Consider the following 22675-nt stretch of genomic DNA (forward strand, 5'->3'; position numbering starts at 1 on the left):
ACATCTGCCTCCCATGCATACACACTTCTGAGAGTTGAGCTTATGGCCTGTAACCCTACCTCCTGCCTGCAGCTACCTTTTGCTTCCAAAAGGCCTAGGCTCGCTGCTTCACCGAAGTGTTGGGAGAGGTAACTGGAATCTCCCGGCACACAAGACGAGTGCCTCCAAGCTCAATCCAGCGATTTCCCAGTCATTCCTGGGGTAGACTGGTGCTACATACTAAGTTCCATATGTGAGAAGGTAGCTGAACGCCTTGTCCAAAATCATCTTACTGCTGAGAGTTGAGCTCACCCTCAGTCCCTCACAGTTCCACACTGCCTGCAGAGTAGGTTTCCCACGTCTTCACCAGAGACTTTTGCCAGAGGCCTCTGAGACGCAAGTTAACAATGCAGACCTGGAGGGTATCTCCAGGTGCAGTAGAGTGGTAATCTGGGAACCTCCTTACTCAGAATACTGCTACATTCACACTGTCATAAGAATGCAGCTAGTTGAGAGCTGGCTTCTAGGCATGCTTCCCTGTGAGAGCTGAGGACAGGGCAGAACCCTCCCGCACCCTGCCTGACTGTAGGCGTACCTTCTAACCTCCTTATGTTAGTGGCTGGGATAGGTTGTGGGAAAAGCATGTGTAAGCATTGGGCCTGAACTCCCGTGTATCTGAGTTGAATACAGCGATTTCCAACATCCTTCTTCAATAGGAGTGTAGCTAGGTTCCAACTCCCATGTCCGAGTGGGTAGCAGACATCTGCCTCCCATGCATACACACTTCTGAGAGTTGACCTTATGGCCTGTAACCCTACATCCTGCCTGCCGCTACCTTTCGCTTCCAAAAGGCCTAGGCTCGCTGCTTGACGCAAGTGTTGGGAGAGGTAACTGGAATCTCCCGGCACACAAGACGAGTGCCTCCAAGCTCAATCAAGCGATTTCCTAGTAATTCCTGGGGTAGACAGGTGCTAGGTACTAAGTTCCATACGTGAGTAGGTAGTTGAAGGCCTTGTCCAAAAACATCTTACTTCTGAGAGTTGAGCTCACCCTCAGTCCCTCACAGTTCCACACTGCCTGCAGAGTGAGTTTCGCACGTCTTCACCAGAGACGTTTGCCAGAGGCTTCTGAGACGCAAGTTAACAATGCAGACCTGGAGGGTATCTCCAGGTGCAGTAGAGTGGTAATCTGGGAACCTCCTGTCTCAGAATACTGCTACCTTCACCCTGCCATAAGAATGCAGCTAGTTGACAGCTGGCTTCAAGACATGCTTCCCTGTGAGAGCTAAGGACAGGGCACAACCCTCCCGCATCCTGCTTGACTGTAGAAGGAGCTGCTAACGTTCTCATGTTAGTGGCAGGGAAAGGTTGTGCCAAAAGCATGTGGAATCGTTGTGCCTGAACCCACGTGTATCTGAGTTGAATACAGCGATTTCCAAAGTCCTTCTTCATCAGAGTGTAGCTAGGTTCCCACTCGCATGTCCGAGTGGGTAGCAGACATCTGCCTCCCATGCATACCCACTTCTGAGAATTGAGCTTATGGCCTGTAACCCTACCTCCTGCCTGCAGCTACCTTTCGCTTCCAAAAGGCCTAGGCTCGCTGCTTCACCGAAGTGTTGGGAGAGGTAACTGGAATCTCCCGGCACACAAGACGAGTGCCTCCAAGCTCAATCCAGCGATTTCCCAGTCATTCCTGGGGTAGACTGGTGCTACATACTAAGTTCCATATGTGAGAAGGTAGCTGAACGCCTTGTCCCAAATCATCTTACTGCTGAGAGTTGAGCTCACCCTCAGTCCCTCACAGTTCCACACTGCCTGCAGAGTAGGTTTCCCACGTCTTCACCAGAGACTTTTGCCAGAGGCTTCTGAGACGCAAGTTAACAATGCAGACCTGGAGGGTATCTCCAGGTGCAGTAGAGTGGTAATCTGGGAACCTCCTGTCTCAGAATACTGCTACCTTCACCCTGCCATAAGAATGCAGCTAGTTGACAGCTGGCTTCAAGGCATGCTTCCCTGTGAGAGCTAAGCACAGGGCACAACCCTCCCGCATCCTGCTTGACTGTAGAAGGAGCTGCTAACGTCCTCATGTTAGTGGCAGGGAAAGGTTGTGCGAAAAGCATGTGGAATCGTTGTGCCTGAACCCACGTGTATCTGAGTTGAATACAGCGATTTCCAAAGTCCTTCTTCATCAGAGTGTAGCTAGGTTCCCACTCGCATGTCCGAGTGGGTAGCAGACATCTGCCTCCCATGCATACACACTTCTGTGAGTTGAGCTTATGGCCTGTAACCCTACCTCCTGCCTGCAGCTACCTTTCGCTTCCAAAAGGCCTAGGCTCGCTGCTTCACCGAAGTGTTGGGAGAGGTAACTGGAATCTCCCGGCACACAAGACGAGTGCCTCCAAGCTCAATCCAGCGATTTCCCAGTCATTCCTGGGGTAGACTGGTGCTACATACTAAGTTCCATATGTGAGAAGGTAGCTGAACGCCTTGTCCAAAATCATCTTACTGCTGAGAGTTGAGCTCACCCTCAGTCCCTCACAGTTCCACACTGCCTGCAGAGTAGGTTTCCCACGTCTTCACCAGAGACTTTTGCCAGAGGCCTCTGAGACGCAAGTTAACAATGCAGACCTGGAGGGTATCTCCAGGTGCAGTAGAGTGGTAATCTGGGAACCTCCTGTCTCAGAATACTGCTACATTCACACTGTCATAAGAATGCAGCTAGTTGAGAGCTGGCTTCTAGGCATGCTTCCCTGTGAGAGCTGAGGACAGGGCAGAACCCTCCCGCACCCTGCCTGACTGTAGGCGTACCTTCTAACCTCCTTATGTTAGTGGCTGGGATAGGTTGTGGGAAAAGCATGTGTAAGCATTGGGCCTGAACTCCCGTGTATCTGAGTTGAATACAGCGATTTCCAACATCCTTCTTCAATAGGAGTGTAGCTAGGTTCCAACTCCCATGTCCGAGTGGGTAGCAGACATCTGCCTCCCATGCATACACACTTCTGAGAGTTGACCTTATGGCCTGTAACCCTACATCCTGCCTGCCGCTACCTTTCGCTTCGAAAAGGCCTAGGCTCGCTGCTTGACGCAAGTGTTGGGAGAGGTAACTGGAATCTCCCGGCACACAAGACGAGTGAATCCAAGCTCAATCAAGCGATTTCCTAGTAATTCCTGGGGTAGACTGTTGCTACATACTAAGTTCCATACGTGAGTAGGTAGTTGAACGCCTTGTCGAAAAACATCTTACTTCTGAGAGTTGAGCTCACCCTCAGTCCCTCACAGTTCCACACTGCCTGCAGAGTGAGTTTCGCACGTCTTCACCAGAGACGTTTGCCAGAGGCTTCTGAGACGCAAGTTAACAATGCAGACCTGGAGGGTATCTCCAGGTGCAGTAGAGTGGTAATCTGGGAACCTCCTGTCTCAGAATACTGCTACCTTCACCCTGCCATAAGAATGCAGCTAGTTGACAGCTGGCTTCAAGACATGCTTCCCTGTGAGAGCTAAGGACAGGGCACAACCCTCCCGCATCCTGCTTGACTGTAGAAGGAGCTGCTAACGTTCTCATGTTAGTGGCAGGGAAAGGTTGTGCCAAAAGCATGTGGAATCGTTGTGCCTGAACCCACGTGTATCTGAGTTGAATACAGCGATTTCCAAAGTCCTTCTTCATCAGAGTGTAGCTAGGTTCCCACTCGCATGTCCGAGTGGGTAGCAGACATCTGCCTCCCATGCATACCCACTTCTGAGAGTTGAGCTTATGGCCTGTAACCCTACCTCCTGCCTGCAGCTACCTTTCGCTTCCAAAAGGCCTAGGCTCGCTGCTTCACCGAAGTGTTGGGAGAGGTAACTGGAATCTCCCGGCACACAAGACGAGTGCCTCCAAGCTCAATCCAGCGATTTCCCAGTCATTCCTGGGGTAGACTGGTGCTACATACTAAGTTCCATATGTGAGAAGGTAGCTGAACGCCTTGTCCAAAATCATCTTACTGCTGAGAGTTGAGCTCACCCTCAGTCCCTCACAGTTCCACACTGCCTGCAGAGTAGGTTTCCCACGTCTTCACCAGAGACTTTTGCCAGAGGCTTCTGAGACGCAAGTTAACAATGCAGACCTGGAGGGTATCTCCAGGTGCAGTAGAGTGGTAATCTGGGAACCTCCTGTCTCAGAATACTGCTACCTTCACCCTGCCATAAGAATGCAGCTAGTTGACAGCTGGCTTCAAGGCATGCTTCCCTGTGAGAGCTAAGGACAGGGCACAACCCTCCCGCATCCTGCTTGACTGTAGAAGGAGCTGCTAACGTCCTCATGTTAGTGGCAGGGAAAGGTTGTGCGAAAAGCATGTGGAATCGTTGTGCCTGAACCCACGTGTATCTGAGTTGAATACAGCGATTTCCAAAGTCCTTCTTCATCAGAGTGTAGCTAGGTTCCCACTCGCATGTCCGAGTGGGTAGCAGACATCTGCCTCCCATGCATACACACTTCTGAGAGTTGAGCTTATGGCCTGTAACCCTACCTCCTGCCTGCAGCTACCTTTCGCTTCCAAAAGGCCTAGGCTCGCTGCTTCACCGAAGTGTTGGGAGAGGTAACTGGAATCTCCCGGCACACAAGACGAGTGCCTCCAAGCTCAATCCAGCGATTTCCCAGTCATTCCTGGGGTAGACTGGTGCTACATACTAAGTTCCATATGTGAGAAGGTAGCTGAACGCCTTGTCCAAAATCATCTTACTGCTGAGAGTTGAGCTCACCCTCAGTCCCTTACAGTTCCACACTGCCTGCAGAGTAGGTTTCCCACGTCTTCACCAGAGACTTTTGCCAGAGGCCTCTGAGACGCAAGTTAACAATGCAGACCTGGAGGGTATCTCCAGGTGCAGTAGAGTGGTAATCTGGGAACCTCCTTACTCAGAATACTGCTACATTCACACTTTCATAAGAATGCAGCTAGTTGAGAGCTGGCTTCTAGGCATGCTTCCCTGTGAGAGCTGAGGATAGGGCAGAACCCTCCCGCACCCTGCCTGACTGTAGGCGTACCTTCTAACCTCCTTATGTTAGTGGCTGGGATAGGTTGTGGGAAAAGCATGTGTAAGCATTGGGCCTGAACTCCCGTGTATCTGAGTTGAATACAGCGATTTCCAACATCCTTCTTCAATAGGAGTGTAGCTAGGTTCCAACTCCCATGTCCGAGTGGGTAGCAGACATCTGCCTCCCATGCATACACACTTCTGAGAGTTGACCTTATGGCCTGTAACCCTACATCCTGCCTGCCGCTACCTTTCGCTTCCAAAAGGCCTAGGCTCGCTGCTTGACGCAAGTGTTGGGAGAGGTAACTGGAATCTCCCGGCACACAAGACGAGTGCCTCCAAGCTCAATCAAGCGATTTCCTAGTAATTCCTGGGGTAGACAGGTGCTAGGTACTAAGTTCCATACGTGAGTAGGTAGTTGAACGCCTTGTCCAAAAACATCTTACTTCTGAGAGTTGAGCTCACCCTCAGTCCCTCACAGTTCCACACTGCCTGCAGAGTGAGTTTCGCACGTCTTCACCAGAGACGTTTGCCAGAGGCTTCTGAGACGCAAGTTAACAATGCAGACCTGGAGGGTATCTCCAGGTGCAGTAGAGTGGTAATCTGGGAACCTCCTGTCTCAGAATACTGCTACCTTCACCCAGCCATAAGAATGCAGCTAGTTGACAGCTGGCTTCAAGACATGCTTCCCTGTGAGAGCTAAGGACAGGGCACACACCTCCCGCATCCTGCTTGACTGTAGAAGGAGCTGCTAACGTTCTCATGTTAGTGGCAGGGAAAGATTGTGCCAAAAGCATGTGGAATCGTTGTGCCTGAACCCACGTGTATCTGAGTTGAATACAGCGATTTCCAAAGTCCTTCTTCATCAGAGTGTAGCTAGGTTCCCACTCGCATGTCCGAGTGGGTAGCAGACATCTGCCTCCCATGCATACCCACTTCTGAGAGTTGAGCTTATGGTCTGTAACCCTACCTCCTGCCTGCAGCTACCTTTCGCTTCCAAAAGGCCTAGGCTCGCTGCTTCACCGAAGTGTTGGGAGAGGTAACTGGAATCTCCCGGCACACAAGACGAGTGCCTCCAAGCTCAATCCAGCGATTTCCCAGTCATTCCTGGGGTAGACTGGTGCTACATACTAAGTTCCATATGTGAGAAGGTAGCTGAACGCCTTGTCCAAAATCATCTTACTGCTGAGAGTTGAGCTCACCCTCAGTCCCTCACAGTTCCACACTGCCTGCAGAGTAGGTTTCCCACGTCTTCACCAGAGACTTTTGCCAGAGGCTTCTGAGACGCAAGTTAACAATGCAGACCTGGAGGGTATCTCCAGGTGCAGTAGAGTGGTAATCTGGGAAACTCCTGTCTCAGAATACTGCTACCTTCACCCTGCCATAAGAATGCAGCTAGTTGACAGCTGGCTTCAAGGCATGCTTCCCTGTGAGAGCTAAGGACAGGGCACAACCCTCCCGCATCCTGCTTGACTGTAGAAGGAGCTGCTAACGTCCTCATGTTAGTGGCAGGGAAAGGTTGTGCGAAAAGCATGTGGAATCGTTGTGCCTGAACCCACGTGTATCTGAGTTGAATACAGCGATTTCCAAAGTCCTTCTTCATCAGAGTGTAGCTAGGTTCCCACTCGCATGTCCGAGTGGGTAGCAGACATCTGCCTCCCATGCATACACACTTCTGAGAGTTGAGCTTATGGCCTGTAACCCTACCTCCTGCCTGCAGCTACCTTTCGCTTCCAAAAGGCCTAGGCTCGCTGCTTCACCGAAGTGTTGGGAGAGGTAACTGGAATCTCCCGGCACACAAGACGAGTGCCTCCAAGCTCAATCCAGCGATTTCCCAGTCATTCCTGGGGTAGACTGGTGCTACATACTAAGTTCCATATGTGAGAAGGTAGCTGAACGCCTTGTCCAAAATCATCTTACTGCTGAGAGTTGAGCTCACCCTCAGTCCCTCACAGTTCCACACTGCCTGCAGAGTAGGTTTCCCACGTCTTCACCAGAGACTTTTGCCAGAGGCCTCTGAGACGCAAGTTAACAATGCAGACCTGGAGGGTATCTCCAGGTGCAGTAGAGTGGTAATCTGGGAACCTCCTTACTCAGAATACTGCTACATTCACACTGTCATAAGAATGCAGCTAGTTGAGAGCTGGCTTCTAGGCATGCTTCCCTGTGAGAGCTGAGGACAGGGCAGAACCCTCCCGCACCCTGCCTGACTGTAGGCGTACCTTCTAACCTCCTTATGTTAGTGGCTGGGATAGGTTGTGGGAAAAGCATGTGTAAGCATTGGGCCTGAACTCCCGTGTATCTGAGTTGAATACAGCGATTTCCAACATCCTTCTTCAATAGGAGTGTAGCTAGGTTCCAACTCCCATGTCCGAGTGGGTAGCAGACATCTGCCTCCCATGCATACACACTTCTGAGAGTTGACCTTATGGCCTGTAACCCTACATCCTGCCTGCCGCTACCTTTCGCTTCGAAAAGGCCTAGGCTCGCTGCTTGACGCAAGTGTTGGGAGAGGTAACTGGAATCTCCCGGCACACAAGACGAGTGCCTCCAAGCCCAATCAAGCGATTTCCTAGTAATTCCTGGGGTAGACAAGTGCTAGGTACTAAGTTCCATACGTGAGTAGGTAGTTGAAGGCCTTGTCCAAAAACATCTTACTTCTGAGAGTTGAGCTCACCCTCAGTCCCTCATAGTTCCACACTGCCTGCAGAGTGAGTTTCGCACGTCTTCACCAGAGACGTTTGCCAGAGGCTTCTGAGACGCAAGTTAACAATGCAGACCTGGAGGGTATCTCCAGGTGCAGTAGAGTGGTAATCTGGGAACCTCCTGTCTCAGAATACTGCTACCTTCACCCTGCAATAAGAATGCAGCTAGTTGACAGCTGGCTTCAAGACATGCTTCCCTGTGAGAGCTAAGGACAGGGCACAACCCTCCCGCATCCTGCTTGACTGTGGAAGGAGCTGCTAACGTTCTAATGTTAGTGGCAGGGAAAGGTTGTGCCAAAAGCATGTGGAATCGTTGTGCCTGAACCCACGTGTATCTGAGTTGAATACAGCGATTTCCAAAGTCCTTCTTCATCAGAGTGTAGCTAGGTTCCCACTCGCATGTCCGAGTGGGTAGCAGACATCTGCCTCCCATGCATACACACTTCTGAGAGTTGAGCTTATGGCCTGTAACCCTACCTCCTGCCTGCAGCTACCTTTCGCTTCCAAAAGGCCTAGGCTCGCTGCTTCACCGAAGTGTTGGGAGCGGTAACTGGAATCTCCCGGCACACAAGACGAGTGCCTCCAAGCTCAATCCAGCGATTTCCCAGTCATTCCTGGGGTAGACTGGTGCTACATACTAAGTTCCGTATGTGAGAAGGTAGCTGAACGCCTTGTCCAAAATCATCTTACTGCTGAGAGTTGAGCTCACCCTCAGTCCCTCACAGTTCCACACTGCCTGCAGAGTAGGTTTCCCACGTCTTCACCAGAGACTTTTGCCAGAGGCCTCTGAGACGCAAGTTAACAATGCAGACCTGGAGGGTATCTCCAGGTGCAGTAGAGTGGTAATCTGGGAACCTCCTTACTCAGAATACTGCTACATTCACACTGTCATAAGAATGCAGCTAGTTGAGAGCTGGCTTCTAGGCATGCTTCCCTGTGAGAGCTGAGGACAGGGCAGAACCCTCCCGCACCCTGCCTGACTGCAGGCGTACCTTCTAACCTCCTTATGTTAGTGGCTGGGATACGTTGTGGGAAAAGCATGTGTAAGCATTGGGCCTGAACTCCCGTGTATCTGAGTTGAATACTGCGATTTCCAACATCCTTCTTCAATAGGAGTGTAGCTAGGTTCCAACTCCCATGTCCGAGTGGGTAGCAGACATCTGCCTCCCATGCATACACACTTCTGAGAGTTGACCTTATGGCCTGTAACCCTACCTCCTGCCTGCAGCTACCTTTCGCTTCCAAAAGGCCTAGGCTCGCTGCTTCACCGAAGTGTTGGGAGAGGTAACTGGAATCTCCCGGCACACAAGACGAGTGCCTCCAAGCTCAATCCAGCGATTTCCCAGTCATTCCTGGGGTAGACTGGTGCTACATACTAAGTACCATATGTGAGAAGGTAGCTGAACGCCTTGTCCAAAATCATCTTACTGCTGAGAGTTGAGCTCACCCTCAGTCCCTCACAGTTCCACACTGCCTGCAGAGTAGGTTTCCCACGTCTTCACCAGAGACTTTTGCCAGAGGCTTCTGAGACGCAAGTTAACAATGCAGACCTGGAGGGTATCTCCAGGTGCAGTAGAGTGGTAATCTGGGAACCTCCTGTCTCAGAATACTGCTACCTTCACCCTGCCATAAGAATGCAGCTAGTTGACAGCTGGCTTCAAGGCATGCTTCCCTGTGAGAGCTAAGGACAGGGCACAACCCTCCCGCATCCTGCTTGACTGTAGAAGGAGCTGCTAACGTCCTCATTTTAGTGGCAGGGAAAGGTTGTGCGAAAAGCATGTGGAATCGTTGTGCCTGAACCCACGTGTATCTGAGTTGAATACAGCGATTTCCAAAGTCCTTCTTCATCAGAGTGTAGCTAGGTTCCCACTCGCATGTCCGAGTGGGTAGCAGACATCTGCCTCCCATGCATACCCACTTCTGAGAGTTGAGCTTATGGCCTGTAACCCTACCTCCTGCCTGCAGCTACCTTTCGCTTCCAAAAGGCCTAGGCTCGCTGCTTCACCGAAGTGTTGGGAGAGGTAACTGGAATCTCCCGGCACACAAGACGAGTGCCTCCAAGCTCAATCCAGCGATTTCCCAGTCATTCCTGGGGTAGACTGGTGCTACATACTAAGTTCCGTATGTGAGAAGGTAGCTGAACGCCTTGTCCAAAATCATCTTACTGCTGAGAGTTGAGCTCACCCTCAGTCCCTCACAGTTCCACACTGCCTGCAGAGTAGGTTTCCCACGTCTTCACCAGAGACTTTTGCCAGAGGCCTCTGAGACGCAAGTTAACAATGCAGACCTGGAGGGTATCTCCAGGTGCAGTAGAGTGGTAATCTGGGAACCTCCTTACTCAGAATACTGCTACATTCACACTGTCATAAGAATGCAGCTAGTTGAGAGCTGGCTTCTAGGCATGCTTCCCTGTGAGAGCTGAGGACAGGGCAGAACCCTCCCGCACCCTGCCTGACTGTAGGCGTACCTTCTAACCTCCTTATGTTAGTGGCTGGGATAGGTTGTGGGAAAAGCATGTGTAAGCATTGGGCCTGAACTCCCGTGTATCTGAGTTGAATACAGCGATTTCCAACATCCTTCTTCAATAGGAGTGTAGCTAGGTTCCAACTCCCATGTCCGAGTGGGTAGCAGACATCTGCCTCCCATGCATACACACTTCTGAGAGTTGACCTTATGGCCTGTAACCCTACATCCTGCCTGCCGCTACCTTTCGCTTCCAAAAGGCCTAGGCTCGCTGCTTGACGCAAGTGTTGGGAGAGGTAACTGGAATCTCCCGGCACACAAGACGAGTGCCTCCAAGCTCAATCAAGCGATTTCCTAGTAATTCCTGGGGTAGACAGGTGCTAGGTACTAAGTTCCATACGTGAGTAGGTAGTTGAACGCCTTGTCCAAAAACATCTTACTTCTGAGAGTTGAGCTCACCCTCAGTCCCTCACAGTTCCACACTGCCTGCAGAGTGAGTTTCGCACGTCTTCACCAGAGACGTTTGCCAGAGGCTTCTGAGACGCAAGTTAACAATGCAGACCTGGAGGGTATCTCCAGGTGCAGTAGAGTGGTAATCTGGGAACCTCCTGTCTCAGAATACTGCTACCTTCACCCTGCCATAAGAATGCAGCTAGTTGACAGCTGGCTTCAAGGCATGCTTCTCTGTGAGAGCTAAGGACAGGCCACAACCCTCCCGCATCCTGCTTGACTGTGGAAGGAGCTGCTAACGTTCTCATGTTAGTGGCAGGGAAAGGTTGTGCCAAAAGCATGTGGAATCGTTGTGCCTGAACCCACGTGTATCTGAGTTGAATACAGCGATTTCCAAAGTCCTTCTTCATCAGAGTGTAGCTAGGTTCCCACTCGCATGTCCGAGTGGGTAGCAGACATCTGCCTCCCATGCATACCCACTTCTGAGAGTTGAGCTTATGGCCTGTAACCCTACCTCCTGCCTGCAGCTACCTTTCGCTTCCAAAAGGCCTAGGCTCGCTGCTTCACCGAAGTGTTGGGAGAGGTAACTGGAATCTCCCGGCACACAAGACGAGTGCCTCCAAGCTCAATCCAGCGATTTCCCAGTCATTCCTGGGGTAGACTGGTGCTACATACTAAGTTCCGTATGTGAGAAGGTAGCTGAACGCCTTGTCCAAAATCATCTTACTGCTGAGAGTTGAGCTCACCCTCAGTCCCTCACAGTTCCACACTGCCTGCAGAGTAGGTTTCCCACGTCTTCACCAGAGACTTTTGCCAGAGGCTTCTGAGACGCAAGTTAACAATGCAGACCTGGAGGGTATCTCCAGGTGCAGTAGAGTGGTAATCTGGGAACCTCCTGTCTCAGAATACTGCTACCTCCACCCTGCCATAAGAATGCAGCTAGTTGACAGCTGGCTTCAAGGCATGCTTCCCTGTGAGAGCTAAGGACAGGGCACAACCCTCCCGCATCCTGCTTGACTGTAGAAGGAGCTGCTAACGTCCTCATGTTAGTGGCAGGGAAAGGTTGTGCGAAAAGCATGTGGAATCGTTGTGCCTGAACCCACGTGTATCTGAGTTGAATACAGCGATTTCCAAAGTCCTTCTTCATCAGAGTGTAGCTAGGTTCCCACTCGCATGTCCGAGTGGGTAGCAGACATCTGCCTCCCATGCATACACACTTCTGAGAGTTGAGCTTATGGCCTGTAACCCTACCTCCTGCCTGCAGCTACCTTTCGCTTCCAAAAGGCCTAGGCTCGCTGCTTCACCGAAGTGTTGGGAGAGGTAACTGGAATCTCCCGGCACACAAGACGAGTGCCTCCAAGCTCAATCCAGCGATTTCCCAGTCATTCCTGGGGTAGACTGGTGCTACATACTAAGTTCCATATGTGAGAAGGTAGCTGAACGCCTTGTCCAAAATCATCTTACTTCTGAGAGTTGAGCTCACCCTCAGTCCCTCACAGTTCCACACTGCCTGCAGAGTAGGTTTCCCACGTCTTCACCAGAGACTTTTGCCAGAGGCCTCTGAGACGCAAGTTAACAATGCAGACCTGGAGGGTATCTCCAGGTGCAGTAGAGTGGTAATCTGGGAACCTCCTTACTCAGAATACTGCTACATTCACACTGTCATAAGAATGCAGCTAGTTGAGAGCTGGCTTCTAGGCATGCTTCCCTGTGAGAGCTGAGGACAGGGCAGAACCCTCCCGGACCCTGCCTGACTGTAGGCGTACCTTCTAACCTCCTTATGTTAGTTGCTGGGATAGGTTGTGGGAAAAGCATGTGTAAGCATTGGGCCTGAACTCCCGTGTATCTGAGTTGAATACAGCGATTTCCAACATCCTTCTTCAATAGGAGTGTAGCTAGGTTCCAACTCCCATGTCCGAGTGGGTAGCAGACATCTGCCTCCCATGCATACACACTTCTGAGAGTTGACCTTATGGCCTGTAACCCTACATCCTGCCTGCCGCTACCTTTCGCTTCCAAAAGGCCTAGGCTCGCTGCTTGACGCAAGTGTTGGGAGAGGTAACTGGAATCTCCCGGCACACAAGACGAGTGCCTCCAAGCTCAATCAAGCGATTTCCTAGTAATTCCTGGGGTAGACAGGTGCTAGGCACTAAGTTCCATACGTGAGTAGGTAGTTGAAGGCCTTGTCCAAAAACATCTTACTTCTGAGAGTTGAGCTCACCCTCAGTCCCTCACAGTTCCACACTGCCTGCAGAGTGAGTTTCGCACGTCTTCACCAGAGACGTTTGCCAGAGGCTTCTGAGACTCAAGTTAACAATGCAGACCTGGAGGGTATCTCCAGGTGCAGTAGAGTGGTAATCTGGGAACCTCCTGTCTCAGAATACTGCTACCTTCACCCTGCCATAAGAATGCAGCTAGTTGACAGCTGGCTTCAAGGCATGCTTCCCTGTGAGAGCTAAGGACAGGGCACAACCCTCCCGCATCCTGCTTGACTGTAGAAGGAGCTGCTAACGTCCTCATGTTAGTGGCAGGGAAAGGTTGTGCGAAAAGCATGTGGAATCGTTGTGCCTGAACCCACGTGTATCTGAGTTGAATACAGCGATTTCCAAAGTCCTTCTTCATCAGAGTGTAGCTAGGTTCCCACTCGCATGTCCGAGTGGGTAGCAGACATCTGCCTCCCATGCATACACACTTCTGAGAGTTGAGCTTATGGCCTGTAACCCTACCTCCTGCCTGCAGCTACCTTTTGCTTCCAAAAGGCCTAGGCTCGCTGCTTCACCGAAGTGTTGGGAGAGGTAACTGGAATCTCCCGGCACACAAGACGAGTGCCTCCAAGCTCAATCCAGCGATTTCCCAGTCATTCCTGGGGTAGACTGGTGCTACATACTAAGTTCCATATGTGAGAAGGTAGCTGAACGCCTTGTCCAAAATCATCTTACTGCTGAGAGTTGAGCTCACCCTCAGTCCCTCACAGTTCCACACTGCCTGCAGAGTAGGTTTCCCACGTCTTCACCAGAGACTTTTGCCAGAGGCCTCTGAGACGCAAGTTAACAATGCAGACCTGGAGGGTATCTCCAGGTGCAGTAGAGTGGTAATCTGGGAACCTCCTTACTCAGAATACTGCTACATTCACACTGTCATAAGAATGCAGCTAGTTGAGAGCTGGCTTCTAGGCATGCTTCCCTGTGAGAGCTGAGGACAGGGCAGAACCCTCCCGCACCCTGCCTGACTGTAGGCGTACCTTCTAACCTCCTTATGTTAGTGGCTGGGATAGGTTGTGGGAAAAGCATGTGTAAGCATTGGGGCTGAACTCCCGTGTATCTGAGTTGAATACAGCGATTTCCAACATCCTTCTTCAATAGGAGTGTAGCTAGGTTCCAACTCCCATGTCCGAGTGGGTAGCAGACATCTGCCTCCCATGCATACACACTTCTGAGAGTTGACCTTATGGCCTGTAACCCTACATCCTGCCTGCCGCTACCTTTCGCTTCCAAAAGGCCTAGGCTCGCTGCTTGACGCAAGTGTTGGGAGAGGTAACTGGAATCTCCCGGCACACAAGACGAGTGCCTCCAAGCTCAATCAAGCGATTTCCTAGTAATTCCTGGGGTAGACAGGTGCTAGGCACTAAGTTCCATACGTGAGTAGGTAGTTGAAGGCCTTGTCCAAAAACATCTTACTTCTGAGAGTTGAGCTCACCCTCAGTCCCTCACAGTTCCACACTGCCTGCAGAGTGAGTTTCGCACGTCTTCACCAGAGACGTTTGCCAGAGGCTTCTGAGACGCAAGTTAACAATGCAGACCTGGAGGGTATCTCCAGGTGCAGTAGAGTGGTAATCTGGGAACCTCCTGTCTCAGAATACTGCTACCTCCACCCTGCCATAAGAATGCAGCTAGTTGACAGCTGGCTTCAAGGCATGCTTCCCTGTGAGAGCTAAGGACAGGCCACAACCCTCCCGCATCCTGCTTGACTGTAGAAGGAGCTGCTAACGTCCTCATGTTAGTGGCAGGGAAAGGTTGTGCGAAAAGCATGTGGAATCGTTGTGCCTGAACCCACGTGTATCTGAGTTGAATACAGCGATTTCCAAAGTCCTTCTTCATCAGAGTGTAGCTAGGTTCCCACTCGCATGTCCGAGTGGGTAGCAGACATCTGCCTCCCATGCATACCCACTTCTGAGAGTTGAGCTTATGGCCTGTAACCCTACCTCCTGCCTGCAGCTACCTTTCGCTTCCAAAAGGCCTAGGCTCGCTGCTTCACCGAAGTGTTGGGAGAGGTAACTGGAATCTCCCGGCACACAAGACGAGTGCCTCCAAGCTCAATCCAGCGATTTCCCAGTCATTCCTGGGGTAGACTGGTGCTACATACTAAGTTCCATATGTGAGAAGGTAGCTGAACGCCTTGTCCAAAATCATCTTACTGCTGAGAGTTGAGCTCACCCTCAGTCCCTCACAGTTCCACACTGCCTGCAGAGTAGGTTTCCCACGTCTTCACCAGAGACTTTTGCCAGAGGCCTCTGAGACGCAAGTTAACAATGCAGACCTGGAGGGTATCTCCAGGTGCAGTAGAGTGGTAATCTGGGAACCTCCTGACTCAGAATACTGCTACATTCACACTGTCATAAGAATGCAGCTAGTTGAGAGCTAGCTTCTAGGCATGCTTCCCTGTGAGAGCTGAGGACAGGGCAGAACCCTCCCGCACCCTGCCTGACTGTAGGCGTACCTTCTAACCTCCTTATGTTAGTGGCTGGGATAGGTTGTGGGAAAAGCATGTGTAAGCATTGGGCCTGAACTCCCGTGTATCTGAGTTGAATACAGCGATTTCCAACATCCTTCTTCAATAGGAGTGTAGCTAGGTTCCAACTCCCATGTCCGAGTGGGTAGCAGACATCTGCCTCCCATGCATACGCACTTCTGAGAGTTGAGCTTATGGCCTCTAACCCTACATCCTGCCTGCCGCTACCTTTCGCTTCCAAAAGGCCTAGGCTCGCTGCTTGACGCAAGTGTTGGGAGAGGTAACTGGAATCTCCCGGCACACAAGACGAGTGCCTCCAAGCTCAATCAAGCGATTTCCTAGTAATTCCTGGGGTAGACTGGTGCTACGTACTAAGTTCCATACGTGAGTAGGTAGTTGAACGCCTTGTCCAAAAACATCTTACTTCTGAGAGTTGAGCTCACCCTCAGTCCCTCACAGTTCCACACTGCCTGCAGAGTGAGTTTCGCACGTCTTCACCAGAGACGTTTGCCAGAGGCTTCTGAGACGCAAGTTAACAATGCAGACCTGGAGGGTATCTCCAGGTGCAGTAGAGTGGTAATCTGGGAACCTCCTGTCTCAGAATACTGCTACCTTCACCCTGCCATAAGAATGCAGCTAGTTGACAGCTGGCTTCAAGGCATGCTTCCCTGTGAGAGCTAAGGACAGGGCACAACCCTCCCGCATACTGCTTGACTGTAGAAGGAGCTGCTACGTCCTCATGTTAGTGGCACGGAAAGGTTGTGCGAAAAGCATGTGGAATCGTTGTGCCTGAACCCACGTGTATCTGAGTTGAATACAGCGATTTCCAAAGTCCTTCTTCATCAGAGTGTAGCTAGGTTCCCACTCGCATGTCCGAGTGGGTAGCAGACATCTGCCTCCCATGCATACCCACTTCTGAGAGTTGAGCTTATGGCCTGTAACCCTACCTCCTGCCTGCAGCTACCTTTCGCTTCCAAAAGGCCTAGGCTCGCTGCTTCACCGAAGTGTTGGGAGAGGTAACTGGAATCTCCCGGCACACAAGACTAGTGCCTCCAAGCTCAATCCAGCGATTTCCCAGTCATTCCTGGGGTAGACTGGTGCTACATACTAAGTTCCATATGTGAGAAGGTAGCTGAAGGCCTTGTCCAAAATCATCTTACTGCTGAGAGTTGAGCTCACCCTCAGTCCCTCACAGTTCCACACTGCCTGCAGAGTAGGTTTCCCACGTCTTCACCAGAGACTTTTGCCAGAGGCTTCTGAGATGCAAGTTAACAATGCAGACCTGGAGGGTATCTCCAGGTGCAGTAGAGTGGTAATCTGGGAACCTCCTTACTCAGAATACTGCTACCTTCACACTGTCATAAGAATGCAGCTAGTTGAGAGCTGGCTTCTAGGCATGCTTCCCTGTGAGAGCTGAGGACAGGGCAGAACCCTCCCGCTCCCTGCCTGACTGTAGACGTACCTGCTAACCTCCTTATGTGTGTGGCTGGGATAGGTTGTGGGAAAAGCATGTGTAAGCATTGGGCCTGAACTCCCGTGTATCTGAGTTGAATACAGCGATTTCCAACATCCTTCTTCAATAGGAGTGTAGCTAGGTTCCAACTCCCATGTCCGAGTGGGTAGCAGACATCTGCCTCCCATGCATACGCACTTCTGAGAGTTGAGCTTATGGCCTCTAACCCTACATCCTGCCTGCCGCTACCTTTCGCTTCCAAAAGGCCTAGGCTCGCTGCTTGACGCAAGTGTTGGGAGAGGTAACTGGAATCTCCCGGCACACAAGACGAGTGCCTCCAAGCTCAATCAAGCGATTTCCTAGTAATTCCTGGGGTAGACTGGTGCTACGTACTAAGTTCCATACGTGAGTAGGTAGTTGAACGCCTTGTCCAAAAACATCTTACTTCTGAGAGTTGAGCTCACCCTCAGTCCCTCACAGTTCCACACTGCCTGCAGAGTGAGTTTCGCACGTCTTCACCAGAGACGTTTGCCAGAGGCTTCTGAGACGCAAGTTAACAATGCAGACCTGGAGGGTATCTCCAGGTGCAGTAGAGTGGTAATCTGGGAACCTCCTGTCTCAGAATACTGCTACCTTCACCCTGCCATAAGAATGCAGCTAGTTGACAGCTGGCTTCAAGGCATGCTTCCCTGTGAGAGCTAAGGACAGGGCACAACCCTCCCGCATCCTGCTTGACTGTAGAAGGAGCTGCTACGTCCTCATGTTAGTGGCAGGGAAAGGTTGTGCGAAAAGCATGTGGAATCGTTGTGCCTGAACCCACGTGTATCTGAGTTGAATACAGCGATTTCCAAAGTCCTTCTTCATCAGAGTGTAGCTAGGTTCCCACTCGCATGTCCGAGTGGGTAGCAGACATCTGCCTCCCATGCATACCCACTTCTGAGAGTTGAGCTTATGGCCTGTAACCCTACCTCCTGCCTGCAGCTACCTTTCGCTTCCAAAAGGCCTAGGCTCGCTGCTTCACCGAAGTGTTGGGAGAGGTAACTGGAATCTCCCGGCACACAAGACTAGTGCCTCCAAGCTCAATCCAGCGATTTCCCAGTAATTCCTGTGGTAGACTGGTGCTACATACTAAGTTCCATATGTGAGAAGGTAGCTGAACGCCTTGTCCAAAATCATCTTACTGCTGAGAGTTGAGCTCACCCTCAGTCCCTCACAGTTCCACACTGCCTGCAGAGTAGGTTTCCCACGTCTTCACCAGAGACTTTTGCCAGAGGCTTCTGAGATGCAAGTTAACAATGCAGACCTGGAGGGTATCTCCAGGTGCAGTAGAGTGGTAATCTGGGAACCTCCTTACTCAGAATACTGCTACCTTCACACTGTCATAAGAATGCAGCTAGTTGAGAGCTGGCTTCTAGGCATGCTTCCCTGTGAGAGCTGAGGACAGGGCAGAACCCTCCCGCACCCTGCCTGACTGTAGACGTACCTGCTAACCTCCTTATGTGTGTGGCTGGGATAGGTTGTGGGAAAAGCATGTGTAAGCATTGGGCCTGAACTCCCGTGTATCTGAGTTGAATACAGCGATTTCCAACATCCTTCTTCAATAGGAGTGTAGCTAGGTTCCAACTCCCATGTCCGAGTGGGTAGCAGACATCTGCCTCCCATGCATACACACTTCTGAGAGTTGAGCTTATGGCCTCTAACCCTACATCCTGCCTGCCGCTACCTTTCGCTTCCAAAAGGCCTAGGCTCGCTGCTTGACGTAAGTGTTGGGAGAGGTAACTGGAATCTCCCGGCACACAAGACGAGTGCCTCCAAGCTCAATCAAGAGATTTCCTAGTAATTCCTGGGGTAGACTGGTGCTACGTACTAAGTTCCATACGTGAGTAGGTAGTTGAACGCCTTGTCCAGAAACATCTTACTTCTGAGAGTTGAGCTCACCCTCAGTCCCTCACAGGTCCACACTGCCTGCAGAGTGAGTTTCGCACGTCTTCACCAGAGACGTTTGCCAGAGGCTTCTGAGACGCAAGTTAACAATGCAGACCTGGAGGGTATCTCCAGGTGCAGTAGAGTGGTACTCTGGGAACCTCCTGTCTCAGAATACTGCTACCTTCACCCTGCCATAAGAATGCAGCTAGTTGACAGCTGGCTTCAACGCATGCTTCCCTGTGAGAGCTAAGGACAGGGCACAACCCTCCCGCATCCTGCTTGACTGTAGAAGGAGCTGCTAACGTCCTCATGTTAGTGGCAGGGAAAGGTTGTGCGAAAAGCATGTGGAATCGTTGTGCCTGAACCCACGTGTATCTGAGTTGAATACAGCGATTTCCAAAGTCCTTCTTCCTCAGAGTGTAGCTAGGTTCCCACTCGCATGTCCGAGTGGGTAGCAGACATCTGCCTCCCATGCATACCCACTTCTGAGAGTTGAGCTTATGGCCTGTAACCCTACCTCCTGCCTGCAGCTACCTTTCGCTTCCAAAAGGCCTAGGCTCGCTGCTTCACCGAAGTGTTGGGAGAGGTAACTGGAATCTCCCGGCACACAAGACTAGTGCCTCCAAGCTCAATCCAGCGATTTCCCAGTCATTCCTGGGGTAGACTGGTGCTACATACTAAGTTCCATATGTGAGAAGGTAGCTGAACGCCTTGTCCAAAATCATCTTACTGCTGAGAGTTGAGCTCACCCTCAGTCCCTCACAGTTCCACACTGCCTGCAGAGTAGGTTTCCCACGTCTTCACCAGAGACTTTTGCCAGAGGCTTCTGAGATGCAAGTTAACAATGCAGACCTGGAGGGTATCTCCAGGTGCAGTAGAGTGGTAATCTGGGAACCTCCTTACTCAGAATACTGCTACCTTCACACTGTCATAAGAATGCAGCTAGTTGAGAGCTGGCTTCTAGGCATGCTTCCCTGTGAGAGCTGAGGACAGGGCAGAACCCTCCCGCACCCTGCCTGACTGTAGACGTACCTGCTAACCTCCTTATGTGTGTGGCTGGGATAGGTTGTGGGAAAAGCATGTGTAAGCATTGGGCCTGAACTCCCGTGTATCTGAGTTGAATACAGCGATTTCCAACATCCTTCTTCAATAGGAGTGTAGCTAGGTTCCAACTCCCATGTCTGAGTGGGTAGCAGACATCTGCCTCCCATGCATACGCACTTCTGAGAGTTGAGCTTATGGCCTCTAACCCTACATCCTGCCTGCCGCTACCTTTCGCTTCCAAAAGGCCTAGGCTCGCTGCTTGACGCAAGTGTTGGGAGAGGTAACTGGAATCTCCCGGCACACAAGACGAGTGCCTCCAAGCTCAATCAAGCGATTTCCTAGTAATTCCTGGGGTAGACTGGTGCTACGTACCAAGTTCCATACATGAGTAGGTAGTTGAACGCCTTGTCCAGAAACATCTTACTTCTGAGAGTTGAGCTCACCCTCAGTCCCTCACAGGTCCACACTGCCTGCAGAGTGAGTTTCGCACGTCTTCACCAGAGACGTTTGCCAGAGGCTTCTGAGACGCAAGTTAACAATGCAGACCTGGAGGGTATCTCCAGGTGCAGTAGAGTGGTACTCTGGGAACCTCCTGTCTCAGAATACTGCTACCTTCACCCTGCCATAAGAATGCAGCTAGTTGACAGCTGGCTTCAAGGCATGCTTCCCTGTGAGAGCTAAGGACAGGGCACAACCCTCCCGCATCCTGCTTGACTGTAGAAGGAGCTGCTACGTCCTCATGTTAGTGGCAGGGAAAGGTTGTGCGAAAAGCATGTGGAATCGTTGTGCCTGAACCCACGTGTATCTGAGTTGAATACAGCGATTTCCAAAGTCCTTCTTCATGAGAGTGTAGCTAGGTTCCCACTCGCATGTCCGAGTGGGTAGCAGACATCTGCCTCCCATGCATACCCACTTCTGAGAGTTGAGCTTATGGCCTGTAACCCTACCTCCTGCCTGCAGCTACCTTTCGCTTCCAAAAGGCCTAGGCTCGCTGCTTCACCGAAGTGTTGGGAGAGGTAACTGGAATCTCCCGGCACACAAGACTAGTGCCTCCAAGCTCAATCCAGCGATTTCCCAGTAATTCCTGGGGTAGACTGGTGCTACATACTAAGTTCCATATGTGAGAAGGTAGCTGAACGCCTTGTCCAAAATCATCTTACTGCTGAGAGTTGAGCTCACCCTCAGTCCCTCACAGTTCCACACTGCCTGCAGAGTAGGTTTCTCACGTCTTCACCAGAGAGTTTTGCCAGAGGCTTCTGAGATGCAAGTTAACAATGCAGACCTGGAGGGTATCTCCAGGTGCAGTAGAGTGGTAATCTGGGAACCTCCTTACTCAGAATACTGCTACCTTCACACTGTCATAAGAATGCAGCTAGTTGAGAGCTGGCTTCTAGGCATGCTTCCCTGTGAGAGCTGAGGACAGGGCAGAACCCTCCCGCACCCTGCCTGACTGTAGACGTACCTGCTAACCTCCTTATGTGTGTGGCTGGGATAGGTTGTTGGAAAAGCATGTGTAAGCATTGGGCCTGAACTCCCGTGTATCTGAGTTGAATACAGCGATTTCCAACATCCTTCTTCAATAGGAGTGTAGCTAGGTTCCAACTCCCATGTCCGAGTGGGTAGCAGACATCTGCCTCCCATGCATACGCACTTCTGAGAGTTGAGGTTATGGCCTGTAACCCTACATCCTGCCTGCCGCTACCTTTCGCTTCCAAAAGGCCTAGGCTCGCTGCTTGACGCAAGTGTTGGGAGAGGTAACTGGAATCTCCCGGCACACAAGACGAGTGCCTCCAAGCTCAATCAAGCGATTTCCTAGTAATTCCTGGGGTAGACTGGTGCTACGTACTAAGTTCCATACGTGAGTAGGTAGTTGAACGCCTTGTCCAAAAACATCTTACTTCTGAGAGTTGAGCTCACCCTCAGTCCCTCACAGTTCCACACTGCCTGCAGAGTGAGTTTCGCACGTCTTCACCAGAGACGTTTGCCAGAGGCTTCTGAGACGCAAGTTAACAATGCAGACCTGGAGGGTATCTCCAGGTGCAGTAGAGTGGTAATCTGGGAACCTCCTGTCTCAGAATACTGCTACCTTCACCCTGCCATAAGAATGCAGCTAGTTGACAGCTGGCTTCAAGGCATGCTTCCCTGTGAGAGCTAAGGACAGGGCACAACCCTCCCGCATACTGCTTGACTGTAGAAGGAGCTGCTACGTCCTCATGTTAGTGGCACGGAAAGGTTGTGCGAAAAGCATGTGGAATCGTTGTGCCTGAACCCACGTGTATCTGAGTTGAATACAGCGATTTCCAAAGTCCTTCTTCATCAGAGTGTAGCTAGGTTCCCACTCGCATGTCCGAGTGGGTAGCAGACATCTGCCTCCCATGCATACCCACTTCTGAGAGTTGAGCTTATGGCCTGTAACCCTACCTCCTGCCTGCAGCTACCTTTCGCTTCCAAAAGGCCTAGGCTCGCTGCTTCACCGAAGTGTTGGGAGAGGTAACTGGAATCTCCCGGCACACAAGACTAGTGCCTCCAAGCTCAATCCAGCGATTTCCCAGTAATTCCTGGGGTAGACTGGTGCTACATACTAAGTTCCATATGTGATAAGGTAGCTGAAGGCCTTGTCCAAAATCATCTTACTGCTGAGAGTTGAGCTCACCCTCAGTCCCTCACAGTTCCACACTGCCTGCAGAGTAGGTTTCCCACGTCTTCACCAGAGACTTTTGCCAGAGGCTTCTGAGACGCAAGTTAACAATGCAGACCTGGAGGGTATCTCCAGGTGCAGTAGAGTGGTAATCTGGGAACCTCCTTACTCAGAATACTGCTACCTTCACACTGTCATAAGAATGCAGCTAGTTGAGAGCTGGCTTCTAGGCATGCTTCCCTGTGAGAGCTGAGGACAGGGCAGAACCCTCCCGCACCCT

This window comes from Canis aureus, chromosome 4, assembly GCF_053574225.1.
Source record: "Canis aureus isolate CA01 chromosome 4, VMU_Caureus_v.1.0, whole genome shotgun sequence".
Lineage (NCBI taxonomy): Eukaryota > Metazoa > Chordata > Mammalia > Carnivora > Canidae > Canis > Canis aureus.